This window comes from Hemibagrus wyckioides, linkage group LG11 (assembly GCF_019097595.1).
Source record: "Hemibagrus wyckioides isolate EC202008001 linkage group LG11, SWU_Hwy_1.0, whole genome shotgun sequence".
NCBI lineage: Eukaryota > Metazoa > Chordata > Actinopteri > Siluriformes > Bagridae > Hemibagrus > Hemibagrus wyckioides.
Window position 1 is genome coordinate 32,923,352 of NC_080720.1, and position 24,786 is coordinate 32,948,137.

Below are 24,786 nucleotides of genomic sequence, written 5' to 3' on the forward strand. Positions count from 1 at the left end.
AATTATATGATATCCAGATCTACTGACTGTATCACAAGATGAACCTCAGCTTGGTCGTAAATCTGTAGCAGGAAATGACCGGAAGTCTGGAATTCTTAGCCATGACCAGATATGAGAGAGAAAGAGAGAGAGAGAAAGAGAGAGAGAGAGAAAGAGGGGGGGGGGTGATTTGTTATTTTGTTTTCTGATGTATTATTTAGTTTTGCCCTTCTTGGTCACCATAGATATAAGTATAAAAACTGGTTTATCTGTCAATGCTTTAATTTATTTTAATCTTAACCGTCACACTAGTTATGAGTAGTGTGCTCATACTCATATAAACATCACTTATAAAACATACATACGAGTTACAACATAAAACACTCAATTAAAAAATACATTAATTTTTTTAGAGATTCACCTTTTCTACTGGGCCAGTTGATCATGTTCTGTGGCACTGGGTTGATTGTGTTCGCCGGGGCTTGTTGGATGTAAACAACATGCTGTGGAAAGAGAAGAAAATCTATCAAATTAGTTCGGTTTTGAGAAAAAGCTTTTTGGATTCTGTTGACATGAAAAATCTTTCAGTTTTCAGTACATCCTGTTTGTCACACAATTCACACCTCTTTTAAGTGTTTTGTCTGCATCACCTTCCTCTTTGTTATCCTTCTGTGTTCCCCTGTTTTGTGTTTAGGGTGAGTGTGTCTGTGTAAACCCTGTTGTCTCATTCTTGAATCAATTACATGATTCTGTGAATCAAATAAATGATTCTCTGAGTGTCATGCATTCTAAGAGTCAAATCCATTCTTTCTTTCTTTCTTTCTTTCTTTCTTTCTTCTGATTGGTCATCTCATGTTCTTGTGAACATGTACCAAAACCTATGCAAAAATTACGCTGTTTTTTTTTTTCCAAACACAGACGTTACACACACTTTACCCATAATGCACTGTGAGCAGGTGCTAAACAAAGGCAGTTTTGTTCAGTAAGCTGGAACTCATTTGCATTTTTCTTTGGATTTAACATTTATAGTTTCTTTCCGCTCCTTTTCTGATACCGCTTTGTTATCCTACTGATTCCACCTAATGATTTACTTTTTCTCAGCATGATTTCCTCTTTTTTTTTAGGCCATTAAAGACACATTTATGTTGCATTCATGGAATGAGTCTCCAGTGTCAGTGCTTTGCATCAGTACAGAAGTAAAGCTGTAACCTTTTTCCTGCATCTTTGCAGATCTTCCATAACATGAAAAGCTGCATTTTTAAAAAAAATATTATTAACTTCATGTGAGAGAAAAAGAGAGATCAGTGCGGAAACGACATTGTCCAAGAACATGAAATGTCCATAAATAAACTTAAATATAAATGGATCAAACGTACAGTGATTTGTTCTTTAATAAATCTGAAAAGTTGTTGGTGTTCTTACAGGAAAATAATCAACTTTTTGCTGGTAAAAGTAACTCAGTTTCATTTTTCTGGTGTATTTAATACCACAGAGTGAAAAAAAAACACAATCATATTAAAATAGAGAGTTTGTGTTGCGGCAAGTCATGCGCAAAAATGAAACAGGTTCATCTTGTTCTGTTTCGTACACATTTCACTGACCTGAGGGTTACTGGTGACAGCCTGGTTGGTGTAGGTTATAACAGGCACCTTATCATGAGAGAGAGAGATTGAGAGAGAGAGATGTCTATAACACTGTATTATCTGGTTTCCTCTGTCTTATTGCTGAGTCTTACCCACAAAACACTATAAGCAGATGTTAGTTTTAATTCAAAAGCAACGTGTTGTTTCATGAACATTACAATCCGTTTGTGATTAAATAAATCACACCATGTTACCTGTCCCTTAAGTCTTTAGCCTTCCTGTGTGCTTTAGAGGATTAAACCAAGTGTGTTGAGTGTTTTTATCATTCCATATGGGGGTTTCACTAAAGAGTTCCTAACACAGATCCTGTAACTGTAGCATTCAGATTGACTGTTAGTTCTGTCTTGAGAACGTCGTGATTCTCACCGTGGGTTCACAGCAGGTGGCTTTACAGGCAAACGCCGAGACGCAGATGGAGATGATGAACTGAAGGAAAGTGAAGACCAACAGCACTCCACTGATCACTTTGGAACGTGCCTGAGGCATGGTGAGAAAGAAAGAAGGAAGGAAGGAAGGAAGGAAGGAAGGAAGGAAGGAAGGAAGGAAGGAAGGAAAGAACTAGTTAGAGATCAATTAGTGTTTTTTTGTAGGTATAAGGCCAGTTCTGCTCACCTCAAACTTGTAACAGTATGTAGAATTGTAGCAGGAATAATATAAAAAAAAGGTCTGTGGTCAGTACACTTATGCCCACTGCTGAGAAAATGGCACTGACCACATTCATTCCCAGCGATCTTTGAACCTACAGCAGATAAAACATCACCAGGAATATGTTTTTTGCATTGAAATTAAAATCAAAATGCCACAATTTACACAATGTATTGATAGATGATATGAAAACTTTCCAAGTTCCCACTTGCTAATGAACTCAGCAAAAAAAAGAAAGAATGGATAAGAAAAGACAGACAAAAAGAGCCAAAAGGGTCATAAACAAGTCTGATGGGACGCCATAGGGGCCAAAAAGTTAACAAAAGACTTTATAATGGAATGAATGATTTGTAAAAGTATTTCAGCACAACTAATGAGGTTCACATACCAAGCAGGAAGTAAGTTTGGTTTCGGCTGCGACAGAAAGAGAGCCGGAGATGATGTACTGCAATAAGGTAAAGAATTATTAACAGTAATATGAACACTGAGGATTTCTGATATTGTGACTGAGAGAGACAGAGATTATATTTAATTATTAATTGTACACTTACAGCTATCGAGGCCCAGAAGACATTACCACTTATAACAGAGGCCGGGGAATACGGAGGATCAGACACCAACACAACCCCAAACAGAATAGTCAGCACTCTGATTATTATCTGGACTATCTGTAGGGAGGAACAGAGACAGCAAAGCATTATTGTGATATCTCTGGACTGGAGCATAAAATTAAAATAAAATTAAACATAAAATACAATAAATCAATTCTGGTCATGTAAACATTATCAAATATGAATTAAATATTATCAAAAGAAAATTATTATTATTATTATTATTATTATTATTATTATTATTATTATCATATTGATGTTAAATATAGTATTTGCAAACTGAGCTGAAATAAAAATTTGGGTAACTTTCTTTGTCTCTCTGCGTGTTTTGTGGACTGATAATAAAAACTGATAATATATCGTTAGCTTATCTCAAATGAGAACGGTTTCATCATCGTATCTCTTTATGGCAGAAATGAATCAGATCCCGTTAAACGCACAGGGGTGTGTCCTACATGCTAGCTCTCCAGAGAGGGTTTCTGTTCATTTATTTCATTTATTTATTTTATCATTTATATGTCACCATTTCATCAATATGATCATGTTCTCATGCATCAAAGCATCAATCGAATGCATCAAGCTATCAGAGATGTTCATCTGTGTCTAATAGCATTGTCAGCGTTTTCGTGGCAAAGTGACTTGAATGTTTAAAAAAAAAAGGTTTACCCCGAGTGCTTTTTCGGCTGGCCTTTGAGAAAATGAACAAGTGGCGGAGGGGACGTGTTAATCACGCTTTGTCCAAGCTGAGGAGTTTGTACAACGGCTGTGTTATTTTCTCCAGATTTTAACTAAAGACAAAAATAAGCAGAAAGGTTCAATTAAAAGTCACGCTGCAGAAAATAGAATTTTTTTCTGAAGAACTGTATAAAGTCTGGATTACAATAAAGCCATGAGAGAATTACAATTAATAGTCAATTACTTCATAATAGTCAGTGTTTTAGAGAGTAGATAAAAACAGGAACTAACTCGTCTCTCGAAACCGCCACACCATTAAATCACTAATGTTCATTAAATATAAAAAAAGGTTAAAATGTCATTCATTATTTTCATAGAAGAGCACAGGTCAGGTGATTGACTCGGCCACTGTGAGAGCTTGTACTTTGTCTGGGGTTGCATTTGAAGTACACTTCAGGTCATTGTGCTCCTGTACAATAAGATTTGAAGCGTTTGGATGAATCAAGTATCTCCTGGAGGATGTTCTGGATCTGGCTGTTGTGAGTTCAAATGCATGATGGTTTTCTGAGTCAAGTGCATGATTCTGTGAGTCCAGTGCATGAGTGTGTGAGTCAAATGAATTATTCTTTAAATCACATTTATGATTCTGTGTTTGTCAAATGCATGATGCTGTGAATCAAATAAATGATTCTCTGAGTGGCATGCAAGAGTCAAATACATTCTTTCTGTATTTCATTTGTTTACTTCTTTCTTTCTTTCTTTCTTTCTTTCTTTCTTTCTTTCTTTCTTTCTTTCTTTCTGAACACATTCACACTTTGTATCTGAATAATTTTACTTTATTTTTACTCATTTTCAACATTAAATTTAGAAAACATCCATTAAACTTGAAGGTTTCACTGAAGAGTTCTTTGAATGACTCATGGAATTGAAACTGTTAAATGGATTTATATATTCACGAAAAAATAAACGTCTTATGTTATTTGTAGTTGATGGGTTAAAAAACAAACAGTGGTTTTAGACATTGTAGATAAAGCCTTTATTTGCATCTCTAGAGTTACGTTCACGCCATCAGGAGACATGTGGACTGTGTTGCTTGTAGGTCATCTCTTGTGGGTGTGGTCTTTTTGTTCTGATGAGAAACATTAGAAGTGATCTATAAATAGTCATCAGGATGAAAATCTGTTGTTGAGTCACATTCTAGGCTTTGCTGAGCAATTAACCAGTTATAACTATAAACACATAAAAGTGTGGCTCAGTGTCCTTTGATAAGCAAAAAATTGAGATCATTAATGAATCATCATTACCAAATTTCAGTGGCATAAAAATAATGAATTGTTAGAAAAAATAATCAACTTTCAAATGGCTTTAAAGAATATCTCCAGGGTTAAAACAAGAAATATTAAAGCTTATAAAGTCTAATGTTGGTACAGCTCATTTACACACACACACCCACACACACACACACCCACACACACACACACACACATGCACTGTTCACACTGCTTAAAGAAATACAACTTTGGCATTATTCAGAATCTAATTCTATAAATTAATATCATTTAATGTCAATTCTGGAAATTTATTTCCACACAGTCAGCAAATAAATAAATAAATAAATAAATAAATACATTTCTATGTGTTTGTTTGTTTTCTTCTAGAATTAGGAAAGAAGGGACTCCTGGATATCCTGTAATGACCTCTGTCTGTGTGTTACCCTGGACACATCTAAGTTTCATATCCATGTACTGTATTAGTAGTAGTAATTTTAAAAGCTTCATAATTCATTTCAAGGAATTTCTGCTGTTTCAAATCTGCAGGGTTTTTGTTCTGAACACCCAAAAATCCAGCCCATATAATATTCATCATGAGAGAAACATCTATATAAATCACAATATAAATATAAAATGTGTGAATGTATAAGTACCCCCCCCAACTATATTAGTTGTGGTTCAGTTATTTACCATGAGAAGCACATCGTAGAAGAAGTTAAGTTGTCTTTATTTGTAACATCTATATTACTGCACGGTGAAATTCTTTCTTCACATATCCCATCCTTGGGGGTTGGGGTCAGAGCACAGGGTCAGCCATGATGGAGCTCCCCTGGAGCAGGGGTTCAGATTAGGGGCCTGGCTCAAGTCCCCAACAGTGGCAGCTTGGTGGTGCTGGGGCTTGAGCCCCGATGTTCCACTTAACGACCCAGAGCCTTAACCACTTGAGCTACAACTACTGAGATAAATAATCTCATTATTTGTTGAGAATAACTGCAAAGAATTGCGAAATGTGAGGCATCAAAGCTTAACACCATTACCTGTTGTGTGTTGTGTGTTGTGGTGTACAAAGCCACAGCAAACAACTGGAGGCATAGAAGGATTCTCTCACCTGCGGCTTGAGTGAAAGTAACAACACACACACACACACACACACACACAATCTCATCAGTTTTCACACATGCATGAGAGACATGCTTACTGTCTCAAACACTTTAGATATTGCAGATACAAAGAAAAGACTTTTTTGCCACCTGATTGGTCGAGAGTTTTTAAATGAAGAAAAAGAGAATGCAAAGCTTTTTTTAAAAAATCCATGCTGTTGTTCTGATCGGCACTTTTTCTTTTACCGAGGCTGGAAAAGAAGTAATAAAAATATCCAGAGTGAGTTAAAGTCTCCATTTTCACGTCGGTGATTCTCTCCGCAGGTTCGGCGCAGCAGGTGGCTTTAACGGCGAACGCTGAGATGCAGATGGAGATAATTAACTGAAGCTGAGAAAAAAAACCCAGCAGCACTGCGGTGGCTCTGCGGCTCGCCGTCTGATACGTGATCAAACACGCAATATCAAAATAAACAACAAGTAAATATGTTGTTTTCTAAGATACAGTCTGTCCAGGTAAACAGCGTAGCTCTCTCAGAGCTCCACACATTATTTTGCACACAAGATGTTTACTGGACCTCGTTTACGTGAATCGTTTTATCAAACAGGACCAAGGTAGAAATGTCAAAGTGTCATAAGCTAGCTGAGAATCTTTGAGAGATTTCGAATAATAAAATGAACTAGCAAACGAAATTGTTTGTTATTGTGCTATAACTTCGCTTGTTTAGAATAAGACGCTGCAGAATTGAACTGGACTCTGATTGGTCAGAAGCCAAACCGTTTTCTGTAACTGCAGCATCGGACGATATTCACGCACTCTTTCTGTAGTAATGACATGTTTTTAACTCAAATGTGTGTGGGTTGCCATGGTAACGTTTTCTGTAAGAAGATATTTATTTATGACGCCAAAATTAAAAAAAAAAGAGAGAAAAAGGCTGGAGAGGAAAGTTACGACGTTAAAGGAGAAGTTCACTTCCAGAAGAAAAATCTACAAATAATTTTGTCACCCCCTGGTCGTCCAAGATGTTCATGTCTTTCTTTCTTCAGTCATAAAGAAATGATGTTATTTGAGGAAAACTTTTCAGGATGTTTCTCCATATAGTGGACTTCAGTGGTGCCCACGAGTCTGACCTTCTAGAATGCAGTTTAAATTCAGCTTCAGAGAGCTCTAAACCTCCATCCCAGCCCAGGAAGGAGGCTCTTATCTAGCCACACCATCGGTCACTTTCTTAGAGAAATAAAAAATTGTATACTTTTTAACCACAAAAGCTCATCTAGTGCTAGCTCTGGGATGCGCATCCGCGATGCTATGTACTACGTAATCACGTTGAAACTTCACGCGTGATGTAGGCGGAGCTACAGACCCAGTGTTTACTAGTGTGGAGAAGGAGGAGTGCTCCGAGGTTGTTGTGTGTGGAATGACGCAAAGTTATATCTACCTTTTTGTTAGTAAAGAGCGTTTGACTTATTTGCACTTCCTCGAAAACATAATTTCTTTATGATTGAAGAACATCTTGGATGAATAAGGGAGTGAGTAAATTGTTTGTAGATTTTTGTTTTGGAAGCGAACTTCTGCTTTAAATTTAACTAGAAATTCTTAAAAAAACAAAAAAAAACTTTTGTAAATAAATAAATAAATTACCATTTAAAAAGTTGATAAATTAGTCTAACAGAAGTATAACACTTTTACTCTATCTAGGAAAATAATGCTCATGTCTCGAATGCTCCACAACATTAAATCTGTGTTCAGAAGTGTTCAAATGCATGATGTCATTCATTATTTTCATAGAAGGGCACAGGTCAGGGGATTCACTCATCCACTATAAAAGCTTCTACTACACTGAACAAAATTATAAATGCAACACTTTTGTTTTTGCCCCCATTTTTCATGAGCTGAACTCAAAGATCTAAGACTTTTTCTATGTACACAAAAGGCCTATTTCTCTCAAATATTGTTCACAAATCTGTATTAGTGAGCACTTCTCCTTTGCGGAGATAATCCATCCACCTCACAGGAGTGGCATATCAAGATGCTGATTAGAGAGCATGATTATTGCACAGGTGTGCCTTAGGCTGGCCGCAATAAAAGGCCACTTGAAAATGTGCAGTTTTATCACAGCACAATGCCACAGATGTCGCAAGTTTGAGGGAGTGTGCAATTGTCATGATGACTGAAGGAATGTCCACCAAAGCTGTTGCCCGTGAATTGATTGTTCATTTCTCTACCATAAGCCGTCTCCAAAGGTGTTTCACAGAATTTGTCAGTACATCCAACCGGCCTCACAACCGCAGACCACGTGTAATCACACCAGCCCAGGACCTCCACATTCAGCATCTTCACCTCCAAGATCGTCTGAGACCAGCCACCCGGACAGCTGCTGCAACAATCGGTTTGCATAACCAAAGAATTTCTGCACAAACTGTCAGAAACCGTCTCAGGGAAGCTCATCTGCATGCTCGTCGTCCTCATCGGGGTCTCGACCTGACTGCAGTTCGTCATCGTAACCGACTCGAGTGGGCAAATGCTCACATTCGATGGCGTCTGGCACACTTTGGAGAGGTGTTCTCTTCACGGATGAATCCCGGTTTTCTCTGTACAGGGCAGATGGCAGACAGCGTGTATGGTGTCGTGTGGGTGAGCGGTTTGCTGATGTCAACGTTGTGGATGGATGGTGGCCCATGGTGGCGGTGGGGTTATGGTATGGGCAGGCGTATGTTATGGACAACGAACACAGGTGCATTTTATTGATGGCATTTTGAATGCACAGAGATACCGTGACGAGATCCTGAGGCCCATTGTTGTGCCATTCATCCACGACCATCACCTCATGTTGCAGCATGATAATGCACGGCCCCATGTTGCAAGGATCTGTACACAATTGGTGTATAAATGGTGGTCACACCAGATACAGACTAGTTTAGTCTGTGAGTAAAGGCAGAGCGTCAACAATGTTCACATACCACACAGGAATAAAGTTTAGGTTCTGCTGTGACAGGCAGAGAGCCAAAATCAAAGGAAATACGTTTCAGAGAAATCAAAGAAAATATGTTTCAGCTGGAAATATTTGGCCTCGGGGAAGATCCTGTTCCTGTTGTGCTGGTTTAATCCTGATGGACAGCACGGTACATGTTACTGATTTTTCTGCACTGAAACATGCCAACACTACACTCAACCTCAGCAACGTTTTAGTGTTTAACAAGCTAACGAGTTAAATCAGGTTCATTAGGAACACAAAACACATTACAACTATTTATTTATTTGTTTGTTTGTTTTTCAAGTTTAAGATTCCAGCCACTGCACAGACCTGAATTCTGGATTCTGTTTGGTCATCACAGGTTTAACAATGTTATGTTCAAGAAAGTTAAGCATTTAGGTGCAGTGGTGGCTCAAATAGTTAAGGCTTTGGGTCATTGACCAGAAGATTGGAGTTCAAGCCCCAGCACCACCAAGCTGCCACTGTTGGGCCCTTGAGCAAGGCCCCCAATCCACCCTACATCAAGGATGACCCTGCACTCTGACCCCAACCACCAAGGATGGGTTATGCAAAGAGAGAATTTCCCTGTGCAGTAATGTATATGTGACAAATAAAGACAACTTAACTTAAGATTTCTAGTAATTAATATCTCCCGTGTCAGTGCTGAAGCTGTAACTTAAAGTTTAGTTTGTTTTTTCCCCTCTTATTAGCTTTAAGATAATGAAACGAGAATCACAGTCGTTCCTGCATCTTCAAAAAACAGCTTTTTCATCCTCTTCCTGTTTAAATAAGATTTACAACACTGACATTGAATTAATGCGTATGAAAAGCAAAAGAATGAACTTTCAATCAAAACCAAGAGCCTGCCTCGAGTCCTCCAGCTCTGTGCCTCACTTCACACATCATATTTATCTCCTTCTGTTTACACAAATAAAAATAAACCTTTTCATTAGTCAATATTCCCATCAGGATAATCGAGTCCGAGCAGCCAAACAGAAGGGACAACAATCTTCCATCATAATCTTGTTTCTGGCTCCAGGGACAGATAAAGATGAATAAATGACGTGATTAACTCAGTAAAGTTCACACACACACATCAGTGTGTGTTGCGTCCATATCCGGCATCTCTGTGTGTGTGGATATGGGTTTAAATCTTGGGAGGTTTACAGGCTCCGTGTTTTTCGACAGGAAATCTGGGACTCTGTGACCTTCTCTCTGAATAATTTCTAATAAAGACCTTTACTGGATTTTTCAGTCTGTGTAATATAATCTCCTGAGCTCTATCACCATGACAACGGGCCAGGCCAGTATAACTCCTCCCTGCCAGCAGGGGGAGCAGTGTCTCGTGAACTCTAGTCAAATTCTCTTGTCCTGTTTCTGGTCTGCTTCCTGGTTTGTGCAGGATACGTAAGCACATGTTCTGCTATTCATCCATCATCTTCATTTTGCTCCATGGACATTTTTCTCACCTTTGGTTTCATAAAGTGTTTATTTTTCATTAAATTCCAGAGGAAACGAGTCAGTTGTAGCGAAGAGGGAAGATTTTGCAGTCAGTAATAATAATAATAATAATCAGTGTTTAAGAGAACTGAGTGGAAAAGCAGAAGAATTTCCATGTGAAAAAGTTAAATAGATACTGTGAAAGATAAAATCTGAGCTTTATTTCCACACTGATGTGAAAGCATGAGACGGGGCGTTTTATTTAAAGAGGTTTCATGTTGGATTCGTCCTATTATGACTGCTAACTGCACAAATATGCAAATAAGAAGAAGAAGGTTAATCCAGGGTTTAGGGATGAACAGTGTGAAATGTCAGATTATGAAGAGATTAAACCCGGGAAAAGCAGGAGCAGTGTGAAACCTCTAACTACACAACCTGGGATTCTGCTTAGTGGGAGTTATTAGGACCCAGGAGAAATCGGGAGTTTATTAGTATTCATTAGGAGTTCATTTTTTCAGTTTACCTTTTGTCTTTTTCTCTTTGTTACTGTCTGGTCTCCGTTGTCGTGATCTACAGTACGTGTGTTTGTGTTGTCTGGAGCTCGTGTGGATCTGTAGTGCACGATCCTAGTGTAGGTCACGTGACTACGGCATCAGTTACACCTCTGAAATCTAATCAGCTTTTCACTCTGTGTGTTTTTCTTCTTCTAATCAGGACTTCTTGTTTGTTTTTGTGTTGTTTGTACAGCGACCTTGGAGATATCAACAAAAATATTTCATGTAAAGGTTAAAGAGCGATGTACACAGCCAAATCCAAACAGTTCACACAATGAGCTTTAATCAGAAATCAGAGATTGTGCAGAGATAAAGTCTCTCTCTCTCTCTCTCTCTCTCTCTCTGTCTCTTTCTGTCTCTTTCTCTCTCTCTCTCTCTCTCTCTCTGTCTCTCTCTGTCTCTTTCTCTCTCTCTCTCTGTCTCTGTCTCTTTCTCTCTCTCTCTCTCTCTCTCTCTCTCTCTCTCTCTCTCTCTCTCTCTCTCTGTCTCTTTCTCTCTCTCTCTCTCTCTCTCTCTCTCTCTCTCTCTCTCTCTCTCTCTCTCTCTCTCTCTCTCTCTCTCTCTCTCTCTCTCTCTCTCTCTCTCTCTCTCTCTCTCTCTCTCTCTCTCTCTCTCTCTCTCTGTCTCTTTCTCTCTCTCTCTCTCTCTCTCTCTCTGTCTCTTTTTCTCTCTATCTCTCTCTCTCTGTCTCTCTCACTCCCTTTCTATCTCTCTCACTTTCTCACACTCATGCTCTCGCTCTCACTCCCTCATTCTCTCTCTCTCTCTCTCTCTCTCTCTCTCTCTCTCTCTCTCTCTCTCCCTCTCTGTACTCTTATTTACATGCATCCACTCGGCGTTAAGCTTTTATTGCGACGCAGGAGGCTGATTCTTAGTTTATGCCCCTCTCTCCTCTTTTTTCTTTCTCTAATGCTTCTAAGTCTTTCACGCATCCTTTCTCTTTCCTCCCTCGTTATATACATTATACATATATTGCTTCTTCTTGTATTTAAATCTTTCTTTTACATTCTCATTCGCTTTCTGTCACATCCACATTCACACTCATACATTCTCTCTCTCTCTCTCTCTCTCTCTCTCTCTCTCTCTCTCTCTCTCTCTCTCTCGCTCGGCCGAGTCCTGAATCTCAGTTCACTGATTAGCGCTGCTCTGCGGCTCTGGAGGTCATGACATGTTAAATCGGTAGAAAAAAAGCGACAGACATTTATTTTGTTGTTCATTTTTTTCAGAAACCACATCAGCCTGAACCACAGAACTAACTGATTTTATTCATCTTTTGTTTTGTTTGTTTTCTAGAAATGTGTAAATATAAGGCTTGAGATGGAGATGTAATTATCTCCTAATGAAATTTTTATTTATTTATTTTTTGCTTTTGGGCTTTTAAGATTCAATAAAACTAAATCCACTGAATCGAAGCTGCGGATTTGATCTTAACCTTGAATTGGTTGACAGCTCAACACCGGCCTGTGGCAGGAGCACGGGTCAGTACTCCCAATCGTCTGGACTGAACAGAGAAAATGCAGTAATGAACAGATGTAAATGAGACGTAACGAATTGCTTAAGGATTAAAACACATGCTCAAGAAAGATGATTAAAAGCGACGGTGTGTCCAGACTGCACCGTAACACTATATCAGGCTTCTGGGTGTGATTCCTCCGAATGCTAGTGTTTCAACAGGAAGTCTGGGACACCTTAACCTTCATATTAAATGATTTAATACGTTTGCCTGAATGTCAGTCCGTGTAATATAATCCTGATCGATTCTGGATCAATTATTCAGTGACATTGAAATCCAGCTCCTAAAAGAAAAAAACCCTTCTTTTTATTTTTCTATAAATACAGTGAAAATCCTCTGGAATAGAACGGACACGTCTCAGGAGACGTCACGTCACGTCACGTTCTCAAATATAATTTTTTCTGTGTTTTTAAAATAATATACAAAATTATTCACTCATTGTGGATCCATTACTTTAAAAGAAAAATCTATAAAATATTTATGCATTTATTTATTGATGCAGATCTTTAAGTAGATTTTGCATATCTGGGAGTAAAATAAATGAATTACTTTTTAAAAAAAATTAAATAAATAAACTACATTAAAAAATAAAATTCATAAATAAATAGATAAATAAATATTTAAATTACATTAAAAATAAAAGTAATAAATAAATACTGATCAGAAATGAAACAAAACACTTGAATTTAAAAGCCTACAAAGGTGTAATTTATAATACAGCAAAACAAAATTTATCATAAAATGTTTTAAAATATTTAAAAAATATTTGCTCTATTGAGTTAAAGTCTGATAATTACCTAAAGATGTGAGACATGAGTGCAGTAATGTAATTAGTTCCCGGTGTGTAATGAAGGTGGTATGAAGGTTTATAAAGTGTTGGATGCTCCACGTGAACGTCTCGTGTGTTAGTTTGTAGGTGTAACGCAACTGTTTCTCTTCCATCAACCTTGACAACTCAATCGTTCCTGTCCTTTTTCAAGGTTTTACCTCCCTTTTATGGACGTTGACCTTTTCACTTTCTCTGCTTTCTTCATCCTTTTTCGTGGAAACAAACCAAAACAACAACACAGCCTTTGAAAATGAACAATCCGATTATGCCTGGTATTTTTGTCCTCCACTGTACAGTTGTGTGTGTTTTTCCGGCTTGAGGTCTGCACATGTTAAAACCAAACAAACCAAGTGAGCACAGTGTTGGAACGACCTGGGAAAAAAAAAAAAACGGATAAAACATGGAGATGAAACCAAAACAGGAGGTAAAATGAGAGTGAGAGTCGATTAACTGAAGAAGAAACTGATGATAGTGAGAGAAAATAAAAATGAGCTGTGAGTCACTTAGCATGAAAGATTAAATATGCTCAGAACCCCGGGGTTTATTCAGCTCCTGTTCTCCTTAAATGACTCCATATTGATTTAAAAAAAATAAATAAATAAATAATCCTGACATCCAGGAAAGCCCCTAAAGATTTCATTAAAAAGCAACATGATCAAACATCGTTGTTCTTTACTGTTAAAAATACAACAATCCGCCGTTTTGCTCAGATTTCTTTCCCATATTTTTATCGATCGAGTTTCCACGAGGGTCATCTGAAGCCTCCAGCAAACACACCAGAGTCTGAAGGAGAATAAATTACTGCTGAAGAAGCTCGTTTATTTCACATATCGACTGTTTTAATGGAGTGTTCTCCAACCTTGGGAAAAAAAAAGCGAGGAATGAGCTACTCCTCCATCCTCTCGGCGGCGGTCGGGTCGTAAAATCACGCTCAGGTTTAATTAACACTAAAAGGTGATTTACGCATCTGACTGCCAGCCGGAGCTCACGTGCTAATGAGGGGAATCGTATGCGATGCTCGTTTGTGTCAGAAGCAGATGGTAAATCAACAGAAACCCTGAAGACAGAATTGCTGAATGCGTCTCGCTCTGTGCTGTGCTGTGTGTTCGGCATGTCACACTTAGCCCAGATATTTCTGGATAGTTCTGTCTTTCCTGGGATAAGACTGAGGAAATCCAGGGGGGAAATGGTACAGGAGCTTCCAAACTTGCTGCTTGTGAAAAATAAAATCTACCAGGACATGTCTGTGTGAATGCCTTTAATTGTATAAGCAAGAAGGACTTGATTAATTCTCTAGAACAGCAGATCTGACAGTAGTGCAGGTTTTTTAGAACGATCTCGAATACTAATCCGTTATCGCTGCTATAGCGACAACTTGTTCGGCCCACGGTGATGATACAATGAAGGAGAGATTTATTTAACATTCTTGAAAGGAGTCTCCAGTGTCACTGTAACATTCCTGATAAACGATCGGTCCCTCAGCAGCCTTTTATTTTTTTTTATTTTCTCAAACAAATGCCGTTAGCTAGGAACCACATGCCAAAAAGTCCATCAGCTTTCCTTCTGACTTATCCAAAGCTCCTGACACTGGACACTCCTTCCATAAACATTCAAGTAAACCAAGAGATTGTTGCATATCATAAAATTTAGCTCTTTGCTGATGAATGTTGAAGACATCATCGTGAGTGTGATTAATTGTCTGGTCCATAGCCTACATACATTTTAAAGATTTTTTTGCTAAGTGTCTGTGTTTGTTCAAGAATCTATCCCACACACACATACAAAAAAGGAATTCCTGTCCTTCTTTCATCCGCCTTTTGCTCTGATTCTTCCCTGTGAACAGAAAGCCGCATCTAAACCCTGGTGATTAGCGCCTCAATCAGAACCTATCAGCTCCCGTCATGCATGATTGCAAGTGTCAGAACCGGGCTTTGACAAGTGATTACGCTCAGGCAGAGGCGAGAAGACCCTCGGCTTGCTCCCTGAATTTTAATCGTTATCTCGGGGACTTTCTGAGGCAGACTTTCTGCCTGTTCTGGCTCAGCAGGGGCTGGTGAAAGGGTTTCATCAAAAGGGAAAAAGATTTCCCTGAGAGAGGAAGGCAGGAGCACCCTATCAGAAACCTTTTGTGCCGGCTGTCACAGGCGGATGATTCGAGCTGCTGTGTTCTGTCGATTCAGCCTGTAACAGCTGCAATCACTTGATTAGCCCGAGCGGCAGTCGAGGTGTTCGCAGCAGGAAAAGCTGGAGACCCGCATAATACCTCCGAGTCGACGCCTTAAACAGGAACAGACACGGAGGGTGCTGCTTATATCTAAAAGATATCTGAAGTGCACTTTTGAAGTGAACATCCAGTGCAGTGGATCAAAAAAAAAAAGAAAAAAAGTTCTGTAATGTAAAGATCAAAACAGGAAAAGAGATGTTTAGAGAGATGGCTCTGGTTTACCACTGAAGGAGATCTGCTCCATGACTGAACTGTCTGATTGTAATAATAAAGGCTTTAATGAAGAATAAAGCTGAATTAGTGCATTTAGATCAATAAAGTGCAGGAAGAACTGAACCTTCTGTTAAGCATTAACATTAATGAAGCGTTTTGTGTGTGTGTGTGTGTGTGTGTGTGTAAAGTATTTCCAAGCTATAATTTTTTATTTATATTATGTGAAATTAATTAGACAAAAATAACGCAAACAGTTTGCAGATGAATTGTGTCTAACGTCCCTTCTAGAAACCATCAACAATCACTAATTATATCATCACCATGAAATTTATTTGGAAATTGTTAGACACAGTGTGTTGTGGATATGTTTCATTAGGGCTGGGCAAGTTAACACGTTATTATCGCGTTAACTCATTAATTAATTAACACCGACAATTATTTTATCGTGCATTAACGCAGTTTTTATTATTTTGTAAATTATTTTAAAAGTCTGTTGCTCACTGGCTCTGAGTACACACACAGACAAACCACGGGTGACGGGAAGGGTGGGATCTTGATCCGTATTGGCTTGGGATAAACGTCATCACGCGTCTCAACCAATGAGAGCATTTGTGAAGACCGTAAGACTGCTGCGGCGCTCACAAGAACCAGAGAAGAAATAGAACCAGTGGATAAACAAACATGGAGAAAGGCACCAAACTTTTACATGGATATTTTCATTTTAGATAGATAGATAGATAGATAGATAGATAGATAGATAGATAGATAGATAGATAGATAGATAGATAGATAGATAGATAGATAGATAGATAGATAGGTGGATAGATAGATAGATAGATAGATAGATAGATAGATAGATAGATAGATAGATAGATAGATAGATAGATAGATAGATAGATAGATAGGCTACCTGTTCAATTTTGCATATAACAGTGCGATTAATCCCGATTAAAATATTTAATCGTTGCCCAGCCCTTATATATACATATACATATATAGACCTCTTCACACTATGCGCCTCAGCATCCGCTGACCCCGCTCCGTCAGTTTACGTGGCCTACCACTTCGTGGCTGAGTTGCTGTCGTTCCCAAACACTTCCACGTTCTTATAATACAGCTGACAGTTGACTGTGGAATAATTAGGAGCGAGGAAATTTCACGACTGGATTTGTTGCACAGGTGGCATCCTATCACAGTTCCACGCTGGAATTCACTGAGCTCCTGAGAGCGACCCATTCTTTCACAAATGTTTGGAAAAACAGTCTGCATGCCTAGGTGCTTGATTTTATACACCTGTGGCCATGGAAGTGATTGGAACACATAATGGCAGATGTTGGGGTTTGATAGGTAAAAGTTGACTTTTTAATGCTTAATATTAGCTCTTACTGAGCGGTGTTTGTTTTCTAACAGTGATTTGTTGATTTGTCTGATTCATGAGATGTTATTATGTAGGGGGTTTAATACTAAATAAAGTGTGTGTGTGTTTTTTCATACTGAATTTTGGTGTTTCTTGGAAAATGTTGAATTTTAATTGTGTTGGTGTTTGATGGACAAAAACTGATTAATGCCAGCTGTTAATTCTTAATGTTTAATGGACAGATTTGGATTGTTTAATATTAAATTTAAGTGTTTATTGTATAGTGATTTGGATGTCTGAGGGCAATGAGTAATTTTTTAAGGGGTGAATTTTAAAGGTAAATGAACAGAAGACTGATGGTGGAACTGCTTTGTATTTGATGATGGATTTTAACAACTAATGATTTTTAATCTAATTGCAGTGTAAAAATTGTCTAGATAATAATATTGAGATGTTGAATGTTTTTATGTAGATTGTGGATAACTGTCAAAACAAAAACAAGCAATTTATTTATTTTTTTATATATAGTTTTGCTCTCAGGCGCATGACCTTCCCCTGACAGCCAGCCTTGACACCATCAGCCATGACAGCTAGGGTGTGTGTGTGTGTGTTTTTTTCTTGACTGTGTGTCCAGACAGGAGACGGATGTCAGATGGGTCACAAGCCAGAAAACCTTTCCTAACTTCCTGAGTTTGATAGGCAGTCTCACTTCAGACATAAATGACAAAATGTCCGAGCCTCATATCCCTGCTTTTTCGCCTGATCAGTACCTGAGAAGATCACCTGAGAAAATCGCTAATCCTATGAAATGAACTCGGATGCTGGATTTCAGTTCTAGTTTGTTTCCTAGAATTTCACCTTTTCTGTGAAATTAGAACACACAGAACCCATAGAAAGTATTTTAGACAGCTGACTGACTGTAATAATCATTTCAATTCTTTCGACTGCCTCGCTAGCCACGAATTAGCTAACGAGCTAGCAGGTAGCTAGTGAAGAACGTGGACTTTGTGGCTTCACATCTGCAAGCACCAGTTTAAGCAACTTTTTAAATGTTTAGTTTGTAGAAATTCTTCTTAGAAAGTAGTATGTGGGATGAAAAATTACTGAGAAGAATTTCTGCTAAAGTTAAGAAAAGAAAAATGTTAACAAAATATTAAATATGTTAAAGACTTTAAAGCCTTTACATTTTTGTTGTTGTTGTTGTTGTTATATTTTTGTACAATATAAAAAATGAAACTTTATAATCTGGCATTTTTATCCATGTTTATTTTTATTTTATTTTATTATTTCCTTTTTTTTATTTTTTTTTTTATATTTTTTTTATTTTTTTTTTCACCACTATACATTTTAGCATTTCATCATATCCTACTATTTAATTATTACTGCTTTTAATTTTATTTATTAAAACATTTTTTTAGCTAGTTATTATTTATTTATTTATTTGTGTACTGCACAATATTTGTCATCAATCATATTTTCACTATAAATCACATTTATATGTGATGTTTTATTATTATTTTCACCTTTTTTTATACAACAGAAAATCCATATCTATACTTTTATAGATTTTAATACTTTTATAGTTTTAAGTTGTCGCATTTATTTTAATGTCTGTTATTTTCTTCGACCTGAATAGTCGTCCCCTGTCAGCATTTTTATAGTTGTTGCGGATTATTTTTAGCACACGCTGTAACACCCACTGTACGAGGCGTGTAAACTAAAGCGTGACCCACGTGTGAGATGAGACGAGATGTTCAGGACGTATGGAGGGAATATTGGGAATAATTAAGTCCATCAGTCCTCCTGCAGGGTTTGAACAGCTCACTTCAGGTGGACTCGGAGTGTGCACTTCTGACAGGAGGGAGCTTAGCGTATTCAGGACGGAGCGCCGCACCGCATACTGATCCAACATCTGTCAGAACCGCATGTGAACTTTCCGTACTTTTCATGAATCTCATTTCCACCCTGCAGATTATACACCGCTGTCAAATCCAATCTCACTACAGGTTTTTTAAAGGAAACTGAACTTTGTTTAATTGATTTTTGAGCGAGGGTGACACATAGGAATTACAATAAGATTCTTGGATCAGAAATTATGGCTAATCAGTCATGGTGTGATGGATGTGGAGAAGCGTGAACTGTGATCCTTTAAAAAATTCAGATTTCAGTGGAGGTGGGCGGGTAATAAAGGCTTTTTACCCATAATGTCCTCTAAAATGCATTAATGTGGCTTAGCTCTCATGACAAGAAAGCAGTGTACATTTTTTAAGGTTAAGGATGATTTTTATTTAGTTGTGTTTGTGTTGAATTCATTTCTTCAATTAAGTCATTTATTTATTTATTTGTTTTGTATATTATTTCTGCACATTAATTGCCTAAACAAAATGCGAATGCAGCAAGAGCAAAAGTCTGCTACTGGTTAAAGTAGTAAATCCCACATATTGACGGTTTAGTTTTTCCATCGTAAATGAGCAGAGTGTGCAAAAGTGGCATACATATTAAAGTGAAAATGCAAATGTGCAACTACGTGGGCTAATTCTCTGCTAATATTTTAGCATGAAAATATATTTTAGCGTTCGGTAAAGCTGTATTGCCCCATTTAACATCGTTTAGCTCATCAGCCGATGATGAAATTCTCTCGACTGAGTTTTAACGGCATGAGGATGCTGTACAGAGATAACTCCGTAAACACTGTTCACTTTTAATTAGACATGAACTAGGATTCTGTTAAACAAGTTCCTCTGAGACACACCGGGTCCCAAAATACAATCCACTCATTTTTCTTTTCTTTCTTTTTTTATTATTTATTTGTTTATTTATATATGCATTTTTCATTGAAAAATGATTTCACATGAAATGGATAATATTCTGCTAAAGTCACAGCGGTTAAAGCGGCATTTTCAACATAAAAATGATTTGTGTGTGTGTGTGTGTGTGTGTCCTACATTAATCTCACACTATATATGACCTCTTGCCCTGTATATAAACTGCTACAGATTTCTAGCTTGCTCATGGCTGTGAGTCAGAATAGTGATGTAGTTTTACACACACACACACACACACACACACACACACACACACAGCTGTTCACTGCTTATTTTTTGTAGTGTTCTGTTCGACACCTGATCCTTCCCCGGGCTGCTCCAATTAGCTCCTGTACTCCAGACTGCTCACACATACAGCATCTGCTACCAGAGCTGCCCCGTCTTATTTATTACATTCATGTGTGTGTGTGTGTGTGTGTGTGTGTGTGTGTGTGTGTGTGTGTGCGGTTTCTGAATGCCTCCTACTTTCAGCACACTCAGAATCAGTATAACAGTTCACTAGCTCCCCCTACTGGACTATGAGACCAGAGTCCCTTGAGACCAGACTTGCCAGATAAGATGTTTGTATTTTAAATCCATTTTATGAAATGTTCCATATGTTCTTTGACAAACTCTGGGTTCTCACAGCAAGAGGTGTTTCTATCTTGATATCACATGACACTTGACATGAGTCGCAAGTGCACACAGGATGACCATTCAATGACATCATTACATCATAATTACATACATACAAAATGACATATAATTACATGACTTCTGGTGGAAGCTAAATCAGGAGTTTTGGGTTTAATAGATAGCCAATCATTAAAATGTTTATTGGTATAGTAATATATTGAGAGAGAGAGAGAGAGAGAGAGAGAGAGAGAGAGAGAGAGGCAACCAAAAGGCTAACCTGATGCTACCATCATGACATAATCCAGTTTATAAATCAGTTTCATTTCTGATGTGTCCTCCATGTGGTTCTATGAGGTCCACATGGAAATCTTCGACGTCTAATCCTGGTAACACATTAAAAGGTATCCCTTTATTATACAGTTCAGTAAGTCGTTTATTCAGTTTGTTAATGTCGGGGCGCCTGAGAGTAAATCTGCCTACCTCAGCTAAGTAGGTCTTCACTATACGTATATTAGGATGCGTTTTATTGTTGCAACAGTAAGCGCTCCAAGCATGACTGGGAATGTTAATTCCTTCTTGATATTCTTTTCCGTCTCTTTGTATGGTTACCCAGTTCTCCCCTGGGACGACCCCGGTCACAATGTATGCCAGGTGATTTTGGTCGAGTTTTCAGTCTCGGTTTATTTCTTTAAGCATCGGTTCCTCCACTTCTGTGGCCCTTTGTTCATTGCTGTACTTTGTTTGTGGAGCTACATTGGTTAATGTAAAGGTGGAATCTGATTGATCCTGATCAGCAGCAAACTGACGTGGAAACACATGACCTCTAGTAAACCCTGTACCTATATAATCAGAGTTCACAGCCTGGTGAATCAGTTTTCCTGCTTTTTTGGGGAATCAATCATCTCTTTCAAGTCTTTATATTTGATGATATTTTCCAGCTGTTATGGAGGAGAAATGAAACAGTAGTGAATTAAACACAAACACATTGATCAGCTCACTCAACACACTGTTCATGATAAATAAAACACAACTAAACCCAGTGAGACACATTTAACTGTGGTATTTACTTCCTGCTCTCTGTGTCCACTGTGTTTTACTGAACAAACAGTGTCTAGTGTTTAGTAAAGCATTTAAATGTTACATGTGTTAATGAAATATTCTTCTCATGAATTAAATGAAACTTCTCAGCGACCCGGGTTACATATGTAACCTGGTGTAGTTCCATTTTGAGGGAACTCAATGCGGCATAATGTCTGTTGTGGGGTCCAGGTCCAAGTTATAGAACCTGATAAAGGCATGCAGAGAGTACCAGTCTGCCACAGCACAAATTTCTTGGAAGAAAACACCCCTGGCCAAGGCAATGAATGAGGCAATACCCCTAGTAGAGTAAACTCACATTCCATGTCGGCTGTCTTCAAGGTAGCATTCATCAGCCCAAAAGGAATATGCATCCATTCATATAGTCCCCAGGGTCTCGTGAAAGCTGTTAGATGATTGCTTTCCTTTAACATGAACCCCTAGTTGTAGACCTTCCCTTGATCTAATGAAGAAAACCAGGAATGACCACCAAGGCTGTCCATAATGTCCTGCACCCTTGGAATTTGTTGTCTATCTGAGTGAGTCTTCCTGTTCAGATCTTGATAATCTATACATAAATGGAGGCTGCCATCATTCTTTCTTACGCATACAATTGGGGATCACATTCAAAATCAAATTTTATTTATCACAAACGAAATCATACACAATACGACATGTAGTGAAATGCTTTTTATGACTGTCCTTCGTTTTGAAGAAAGAACAATAAAGAAAAATTTAATGTGTGTGGACATGAAAAATATAGGGATATAGATAAAATATTTAGTGAAAAATAGGGGAAAAAACTAACATACTAGAAATTAAAGACATGATAAATTATGAAAATTCAATAGTTATGGGATATGCATATACAAATATATATGTGAATATGTATTATATTATATTATATTATATTATATTATATTATATTATATTATATATAAAAATACAATATGTACATATATGTAGATATAAAAAGGAAAATATAAATATTCAGTTATGACAATAAACACAGTATGTACAGTATGTGCATACGTAAGATAAACATATAGATATAAAGGCCAAAAATATAGATGTCCAGTTCTAACAGGAATATCAGAGAGTAAAGTGATGGTGCAGTACGCACATAAAAAAGACATACAGTGAGTGTGACCAATGCAGAGTAGTGCAGTTATTGTGTGTGCGACAATCAGCTGAGGTAGAATGTCATGAATGTCATGGGGGGACGTCCAGAAAGTCCAGGTACTAGGTGTTCTGATTGAGGGCCCGAATGGCCTGCAGGAAGAAGCTCCTCCTCATTCTGTCTGTGTTCGCCTTCAAGGAGCGGAAACATTTCCCTGACCGCAACAGAGAGAAGAGTCCATTGTTGAGATGGCTGAGGTCCTTCATTATCTTCCTGACCTTGGTCCAGCACCGCTTGCTGTATATGGTGTCCAGGTCAGGAAGCTCGGAGCGGATGGTACGCTCAGCTGATCACACCACCCTCTGGAGAGCTTGCCTGTCCTGTTTGGTGCTGTTTTCAAACCAGGCTGTGATGCTTCCTGTCAGGATGCTCTCAATGGTGCAGGTGTTTAATGTCTTTAGCACCTTTGAGGGTAGTTTAAAGTCCTTTAGGCATCTGAGATGGTAAAGACGCTGCCGGGCCTTCTTCACCAGGGTGTTGACATGACAGGACCATGACAGGTCCTGTGTGATGTAAACACCTAGGTACCGGAAACTGTCCACTCTCTCCACTGGGGTCCCATTTATAGTGAGGGACCGGTAATTCCTCTCCTGCTTTGTGCTGAAGTCCACTATCAGCTCCTTAGTCTTGTTGACGTTCAGGAGGAGATTGTTGAACTGGCACCATGTCTCCAGGTTTTTAATCTCCTCTAGGTAGGCCATGTCATCATTGTTGTAGATCAGGCCCACCACCACAGTGTTGTCCTCAAACTTAACGATGTTGGTGGAGCTGTAAGTGGCCACACAGTCATAGGTGTACAGTGAGTAAGCAGGGGGCTCAGAACACAACCCTGGGGGGCTCCAGTGCTAAGGGTGAGTGAGGGTGAGACATGGTTGCCCATCCGTACTGCCTGTGGTCTGTCTGTCAGGAAGTTGGAGATCCATCGACACACGGACGGGCTGAGGCCCAGGATCTCCAACTTAGTGGTGAGTATGGAGGGAATTATGGTGTTAAATGCTGAACCATAGTCAACAAACAGCATTTTAACATAGTTCCCCTTTCTTCTGTCCAGATGGCTCAGGGCTGTGTGATGGAGGTGTGGGATGGAGTCCTCAGTAGATCGGTTGGGACGGTAGGTGAACTGTAGCGGGTCCAGGGTGTCAGGTAGGGAAGAAGTGGTGCAGTCTCTGATTAGTCATTTGAAGCACTTCATCACTACTGAGGTCAGGGCTACTGGTCGGTAGTCACTGAGGCAGGCTGGCTGCGTTTTTTTGGGGACAAGAACAATGGTGGACCATTTGAAGCACGTCGGGATTATAGACTGTTCCAGGGAGAGGTTAAATATTTCAGTGAACACAGGTGCAAGCTGGTCAGCACAGGCCTTCAGGACCCGACCCGTGATGCCATCTGGTACTGCTGCTTTCCTGGTATTCACTCTCCTGAATGCCTTTCTCACGTCGTCCTCCGAGATGATGAACGCGCTTTCCTCTCTGGTGTTCTCCGCATGCATGCTGCTCATCACGCTGTTAGCGCTGCTAACATCATTAACGCTGTGAGCTGCAGCCTCAAAGAGAGCGTAAAAAGTGTTCCGCTCGTGTGCCAGAGAAGCGTCCGCATTCACCGATCTGGAAGATGGTGTTCTGTAGTCCGTTATCGTCCTTAGTCCCTGCCACAGACTCCTAGAGCCACTTTGATGAAATTGTGACTCTAGCTTCTGTCCGTAGCACCACTTCGCCTCCTTTACCACTCTACACACGCTGTAGGATGCAGCTTTATACTCGTCCATGTTTCCACTGGCGATGTACACGGCGGAGCAGGATCTCAGGGCATCATGGACAGATTTTTACACCCACGGCTTCTGATTGAGAAACATTCTGATGATAGTTTTGCGAACTGTGTCATTCGTTAGTTTCCCAATGAATCCCATAACCGCTTCCGTAAACACATTGATGTCATCAGAGCTGCGCCGAAAACATGTCCCAGTCTGCGTCATCCTGTGCGTCCTGTAGAGCAGTCACCGATTGGTCCGTCCAGCGTGCAACCTCCCTCTGAGCCGGAACTTCCTGCTTGAGCCTTTGTTTATA

The 24,786-nt window shown here is 38.9% G+C and overlaps 1 pseudogene; it reads right to left on the reverse strand.

Moving 5' to 3' along the window:
• Positions 1-1,523: 1,523 nt before the first annotated feature.
• LOC131361769 (membrane-spanning 4-domains subfamily A member 12-like) lies at positions 1,524-24,488 on the reverse strand (annotated as a pseudogene).
• Positions 24,489-24,786: the final 298 nt, after the last annotated feature.